Here is a 7,404-nt window from a genome sequence, read left to right as displayed (position 1 = left end):
CCTAAATGAAAAAGCTTTTTTTTTCACACAGTATCTCATTGCTACAAGAAAACCCCTTTTTTTTATTCTGAAATAACAAACCACCTGTTCTGAGAAAGCCAGGAAAAACATTTAAGGCCATTTATTGATGCCTTCAGTGTTTACCCATTAAAAAAATATTAAAATGTGTATTTGTTGAATATTTATCATACATTTTCACACTAAAGTATAATTAAAGTATAAAATGATTTATCATTAGATTCATTACAAAAACAATCCCAAATCCCTGAAGTCAAAGAATATTCCTGCCAGGATTTTATCTGTTCTCATGTTTAGCCACTAGAGGGCGTCTTCTTTGAAACCTTCAGGCGAACATTTATATCTGGTGGCAAACCTCGTTTGATCAGTTCTTTTTTGATCTGGAAAAGACAAGAAAAAAATTATCTAGCAATGCAAGATATTTTTCTAATTTTTCCAGTCTGTCGAAAACACTAAACTAGTGCAAGACAGTTAAAAGCATAATATAATCCTTATAATCTGAGATTTTTACTCACTGCTTCTGTGACACTGTCACAATTGTCTTCCAGAGCCATGGTTGTTGAGATCTTCATTTTCAGAACAGTAACATGAGCTGGAAGCACCAGAGATCAACATGACCGTAGAGCAACACATAAAAATAACAGCAGTTTATTTTCAGCTCTTTTAATTCATTTCAATGGTTTATTTATCGTACTCACATGTTGGTGGTGGTTCTGTAAAGAGAACATAAGAAAAATTAATTGCAGAAAAATATCCTTTCAAGAATTTAAATATGTTTTTAACAATTAACAAGAAAGAATTACACTCACTGATTCCAACAGTCACAATAACACATCGAAACTCAGACTGGTACACAGAACTGGAGACACTGTGGGGATAATTAGCAGAGGAACTTTAATATTAATCTGGAGATAAAGATGTTTAATGCTGTCTAACTCCATCAATGGAGGGACGGCTTCTACCTGGAGAGGTCAGCAGTCCACAAAGGTAAAAACAACAAGATAACAAAACACTAGATTCTCCAATTAACCCGACAACATGAGCATTGAAAACATGGAAAGTCTTTGCTGGGATGTAAACCAAGGATTCTTCTATCTGTGAGGAAACATTACTAACCACTGTAAGATTATATTAAAGCATTTCTGCAATGGTTGCATCTTTATATTTGAAGAATGCTGCCTGATTAAGCAATTTACATGGAATAACCTAATTAATATTTTAAAGAGAAATACTAGAAAATACGTCAGTTTGACCTTTTCATGACAGATATTCAGACAGTTTTGTTTGCATTTTAAAACACTGTGACCATCAGATCAGATACAGACGTTGCCTGAACAACAAAACAGATGGGGTGGCTCTCTTTATTATCGTCTTCAGATGGAGTCCATCTCATGGTGAAATATCCTGAACCAGATGAATTCTTGACCACACCGCCCGGCCCGCTGAACAGGAGCTCAGTGGTCCTTCAACAAACAGGAAACACATAAAGTCTGTTTGGTGATAATGGAAAAAAATCCTGAAACCACAAATCATTTCCTGTGAACCACCAGAAATATTACTGCTGGAAAACCTGTAATGTATATAAAAAAAAGTTTAAATTACATATTATTTTACATTTACCTCCCCAAAAAAACTGAATAAATGTTTTAGTTTTATATTAAAGAGACCTTTGATGTCTATATTCTATCTTGCTTGTTTAGGTTGAATTTATTTAGTTTTTAACAGAAAGGAATTCATTCCAGAGTCAACCATCTCCTTCTCTTCCTGTTAGACGGTATATTTAGTTATTACTTACAAAGCCTGAGTTGCTTCTGCTTTGATGGTGATTTCCAGAGTCTGATGAACATCAATGAAGAACTGAGCTCCATGTTCTGGAGTTGGAGGCATGAATTTGGGCAGATATTCCCCTTCTGTGCAGGATGGTGCTGCAGGATCCACTGGAACATTGCAGGAAAATGAAGTTAGACATGCTGATATGAACCTCTGAGGGAAATTAAATTAGGATGGACTGTTGATAGGTTTATGTCAAATAACTCTGCAGTTACTGTAAATAAATCTGATGTCTAGTCACTGATTAAAGTTGTTTGATGTATTTTTACTTCCTTCATCTTATCAAGATTCAATTCCATGTTTTAATCTGTAGAGAGTTACTGACAGATATTCTTTGGACACAAATAAAAAGACAGGGAATTTTCTTAGCTCACCATGGATGAAAATAAAATAAAAAAGCATAAAAAAAAATAAATAAATTGTTAGAACTGTAAATTTACGTTCATGTTTACTATTTTTCATGGCTGCACTTTTAAAAGATGAAATTGTCTAGTGAGTTGTTTCCAAACTCAATTTCTTTTTGTTTTACAGTTGTGTAAACAAAATGACAAATAAAATCTGTATCTAAATCTAAAGGATGTGGAAAAAAATTACTATAGTGTGTAATTTTACCTGTGAAAACAAACTGAACAGGTACAATGCTGAGATATAAATTGGTAGATCTATGACTCTTTGCACCATTATGAGTCACAATGATATCCTCTCTGGGAAAGTCCTCCATCTGCAGCTGCACTGCATATGAACCTTCTGCACTGCTGCTGGTTGGACTGAATGAAACAATACAGGACTGCAAGAAGAAAGAAGAAAAATGGTCTAGATTAAGAGAAAGCACTTTGTTAACTCACTTTTTTACGTAAAGTTCAAATCTGTTAACAGGCAAACATCCAGTCTGTCTGTAACACTGCATTGCTGTTGCCGCTGTGCTTGTACTGTTAGACAATCATTAACTGCTTGATTTACTGTATAAAAATAAAAGAAATATGTAATTAAAACTTCAGATCTTTCCAACTTGAAAAACTGCAATTTTTCTTGTTATATTGTTAGTTTTATAATTATACAATACCAGTTGGAAGAACCTTCAGTGGGTTTTGCTCCACTGGCTGGGAATATCAAATGTTTCCCTACTTATATCTACCTATTTACTGACCTGACCTTTTATCCTCATTACATTAAAAACATTGTGCTTCAAGTTCCAAACATTGAATCAAAGTCATAGATCAGAGACTTTAGTCCTTAACCCAATAGTAGCACCATGTGGTGAGAAGGTGGCTGAAAGGACAATGGCCACTTATACCAGAGTCACTATTTGATTTGTCTGTTCATTTAGAAGTAAAGTCAAATAAGGCAAACAGGAATAGTGAAGCATTTTCAACAGCATCTTGTTTAATCAGGGGGAAATAAACCCACCCACTAATTATGAGTCATTTATATTCTCTTCCAACAGCATTTTCTCTGCCCTTCTTTCCTTTTTTGTTTCAGTTCAATCTCACTGGATATTTTTAAAGCCTAAGGTCATGCAATAGAGTCTCAGCTTGGTGTAAAGATGTAGACCATAAGTTTTATTGTTAAATAATTCTGGATTATTTTTTGTGTAGCAATGAAGAAATCAAAACAAAGAAAATCATGATTGGATCACTGATGGATGGATCAAAAGGAGCACAAAACTCTTCTCATTCAGGACCAGCATGTTACTCACCAGTGCTCTCTTCCTTCCCTGTCCAAGTGTTCTTGTTATAAATAGAAAGTTTTAATTCGGTTATTTTAATGTTCGGGGCATCAAAGACATTGTGAAAAGAAAAGCACTCTTTTTGTTTTGTAAAGGGCAAAAATGTCACTGTTTTCTGTCACAAGAAACTCTTTCAGCAGAAGTGGATGAAACGTTCTGGGCTAACCAATGGGGCGACAGGATGTTATTCAGTCATGGCTCAAATAAATCAGGTGGGGTTGCTATCTGCTTTAACAAGTTTCCAGGGAAGATTTTAACACACAGAGCAGATGTTGCAGGACATTGGTTAATTGTGGTTGTAAAAACTGAGGATAGTTTGTTTTATATTAAAAATGTCTATGGATACAATAAAGAAATGCAAAATAAAAGGTTACTGGTTAAAATAACTGATGCCATAAGGGAACTTAAAATTCTTTATCCCACAAGTAATTTGGTGTTTGGGGGGGACTGGACATGAGTCCAGATGAATGGAATGATAGATGGCCCTCAAGAACAGGTAGATCAAGACTCAATGAGATTGTCTATAATTTCATGCCAAGAAATAATCTCATTGATATCTGGAGAGAGAAAAATCCTGATAGAAAAGAGTTCACATGGTTTAAACCAAATGATATCAAATCTAGAATTGATTACTGGCTTGTTAGTTTTGAAATGTCCAGGCTTGTTTGTCACTGCTGCATAATCCTAACATTAGAGCCCTCCACAAGATCACATAATAACAAGAGCTACTGGAAATTTAATGCTAATTTATTGATTAACAAGGATTATTGTTCAAAAGCAAGGGAAATTATTCATAGTATTGAAAGGGATGAAACATTTGAAGATTATGTAAGTAAATGGGAATATATAAAATTTAAAATTAGGGAATTTTGTAAAGAATGCAAAGATCCGAAGAACATTGAAAATGAGATTTTCAACTTTTACTCTACCCTCTATGACTCCAGTTCTTTTGGGGATGATTATGATTCAATATTTGATCAAATTAAAGATTTCACTACACAAATTGATGAATCCTGGAAAAGTTCATGTGAGTCTGATTAGATGCATCTAGTGACAAAATGTCCCTGAACAAAGGCCCTGGAACAGACGGCCTCACAACCAATTTTTATCAACACTTTTGGGCTGATATAAGGGAAATCCTTTTTAAAGTAATTAAGGAATGTCTGGAGAATGGTGAACTGACAGCAAGTATGAAGCAGGGGCTAATAACCTTAATTCCTAAGTCTGGACAACTTGAGACCAATAACACTACTTAAGGTTGATTATAAAATATTCTCAGGAGCGATCGCTGCTAGACTTAAAAAAGGCCTGTCTGCAGTTATTAGTGAATCACAATCAGGTTTTTTGAAGGGACGGTCCATTCACAATAATATTAGATTGGTATAAGACTTAATAGAGTATAAAGATATGATACAAAACGAGGGTTTCATTCTTTTTTTAGATTTTTATAAAGCATTTGACTCCTTGAAACACACATTTATGCTAAAAACTCTACATCATTTTGGATTTGGCGATAAATTTATTAAAGCAATTGCAATCTTATATAATGGAATAAATAGTTCAGTTACTTATGGGAGAGGCACTTGTCGTAGGTTTGAGATTAAAAGAGGTATACGATAAGGATGTGGATGCTCCCCCTTATTTTTTATTCTGGTTGCAGAAATTCTTTCAACCTTATTCAGAACAGTGATATCCAAGGAATTTCAGTGTTGAATAAACAAATTAAAATCAGTCAATTAGCTGACGATACCACTCTGTTTTTAAAAAATGAAGGACAAACGCCATTAGCTCTAGAATTAATAAATCAGTTCTCTGTTTCAGGTTTAAACTTAAATTTAAATAAATGTGAACTATTGCCACTACACAACCCAACAATGCATTCCCTACATAATATTACCATTAAATCAGAGGTAAAATATTTAGGTATAGTTGTTTCCAAAAATATGAAAATAAATGAGAATTTGAACTTTGTGAAGAAATTGGATAATAGCAAATCGATTTTAAACAGTTGGTCAAGGAGAGACATTGTTATTGTCCAAAATGGAGGGTCTATCTAGAATAATTTACCCAGCCTCTTCTCTGCCAGTATCAAGGGAGTTAATCAAGAGAACTAATGATATTCTTCTGAAATTCATTTGGAGGAATAGATGCCATTACATTAGAAAAGACGATGTCGTTAAATCATTGGTTGAAGGAGGACTAAATGATATTGATTTTGATGTAATGAACGGGGTCCTTAAATTAAAATGGCTAAAATGTTTTCTCAAAAATAAAGATTCTTTTTGGTTTACGATCCCCAATTTTATCTTTGGAAAAATGGGAGGAATTAATTTACAAACATAACTTTACTCCACACAACATTCCTATTTGGAACAACAGATATGTATTGGTCAACAGAAAGTCGGTATTTGAAAGGGAGTGGTATGNGCTTGATGATGCTCCATTTTACGAATTGACTTGATCTGTTAAGAAGTTGTTTTGAATTGAAATCCATGTACATTTCGCCCTGTCATTGTTTTGTACTTTGTAAAATTTGCAAAGAAAAAAATAAATAAATAAGGCCATTTCTGAGAGGTCAGCTCAATACTGAGAACAAGGTCTGAGCAATCAGTTTTGCTTTTAGAGTAACCAGTTTATTCCTGCTCACCTGGTTCAAATCACCCTTAATACATTGACTGATTAAATTAAATAAAAAATAGATTCTCTTTAGGAATAATAACCTGAACAAAGACAAAAATTCCGACCACAGATTTTAAAATTCTCCACCAGCTACAGTGTACATTAAACACAGGGAAGGAAGCAGAGGCCCAGTGACCATCAGACTCATTATCAAAGATGAAACATCCAAACTCCAAGAATCCTTCAGGAATATAATGGCCCCTAGAGATGAAGAGCTCAGTGAATCGCTAAGATAGTGGAAACCTGGAGAGAAGAAGCTTGATGATCCATGGGAGGAAAATGTGCAGGTTTATCATTGGTTAGTTATAATATCCAAGTTTTCATATTAAACCTGATTGTTTACCTTTGCTGACCACATGCTGCTTTCAAAGGTATCATGACCGCTATTTTATACTTACTGAGGAGAGGCTGAGGACTGATGGTGGTGTGCAGGTGTGGCACTCATCAGAATAAGAGGCATATCTGCATTTAACCTCATCTCCATCAGGGTCAAAGGTCAACAGGTTGATATCTCTCTGACAGTTTGAAGGAACTCTGAGGAAGCAGGAGAAAATATAAATGTTTTCTTGGTTTCTGAGCAACAGCTAATCTCTGTCTGGAAGCTCATTTCTATTGATCTAAATAAAATTGTTTTTTGTTTTTTTGCTATTATATTCACAAGTCAAATATTTCTGGTGTTTATACCTGTTAACTTTTAACTCTGACAAATATCAAAGTTTTCTCCAATGATTACCGTATTAAAAAAAATAGCAAAAAAAAAAGAAAAGCTGTAATTTGTTTTTAGTAGATGGGAAAAGACTCCACCTATGTGACACAAAACTGACTATGGCTACGTTCACACTGCAGGCCTTGATGCTCAAATATGATTTTTTTGTGAAATCCGATTTTTTTGTGTTGCCGTTCATATTTCCAAACATATGCGACTTGTATGTGAACTCCTTGTTTTTTTTTTTTTTTGTTTTTTTTTCAAAGATATTTTTATTCGAATTTTCTGTTAGACATACAAAAACAAACACACACACACACACAGATCAAACAAAACAAAGCAAGGTGCATTCTATAAATACTTTTTAAAATGCTTTGGGGGCAGACTATCGGTCTCCGCCAAGTGACGTCAATTGTTTACCTCGGGCGCGGTACACTATGCCTTT

The 7,404-nt window shown here is 34.3% G+C and overlaps 2 long non-coding RNA genes across 2 annotated transcripts; both read right to left on the bottom strand.

Annotated features, from left to right (window-relative positions):
* Window positions 1-256: 256 nt before the first annotated feature.
* On the bottom strand, window positions 257-971 carry LOC107104102. The gene is made up of 4 exons (XR_001482226.1): window positions 828-971; window positions 717-731; window positions 534-610; window positions 257-398 (listed from the first exon to the last, which is right to left on the bottom strand). It is a non-coding gene; the product is annotated as an uncharacterized LOC107104102 (long non-coding RNA).
* A 251-nt stretch (window positions 972-1,222) lies between these two features.
* Window positions 1,223-2,498, bottom strand: LOC107104101. Its single transcript, XR_001482225.1, has 3 exons — window positions 2,461-2,498; window positions 1,814-1,955; window positions 1,223-1,481 (listed from the first exon to the last, which is right to left on the bottom strand). It is a non-coding gene; the product is annotated as an uncharacterized LOC107104101 (long non-coding RNA).
* Between the last annotated feature and the right edge of the window lie 4,906 nt (window positions 2,499-7,404).

This window comes from Cyprinodon variegatus, unplaced genomic scaffold (genome assembly GCF_000732505.1).
Source record: "Cyprinodon variegatus isolate N-32 unplaced genomic scaffold, C_variegatus-1.0 Scaffold1615, whole genome shotgun sequence".
Taxonomy (NCBI): domain Eukaryota; kingdom Metazoa; phylum Chordata; class Actinopteri; order Cyprinodontiformes; family Cyprinodontidae; genus Cyprinodon; species Cyprinodon variegatus.
Note: the sequence above shows the minus strand (reverse complement) of the source record. Positions and strands in the feature narration are given on the sequence as shown.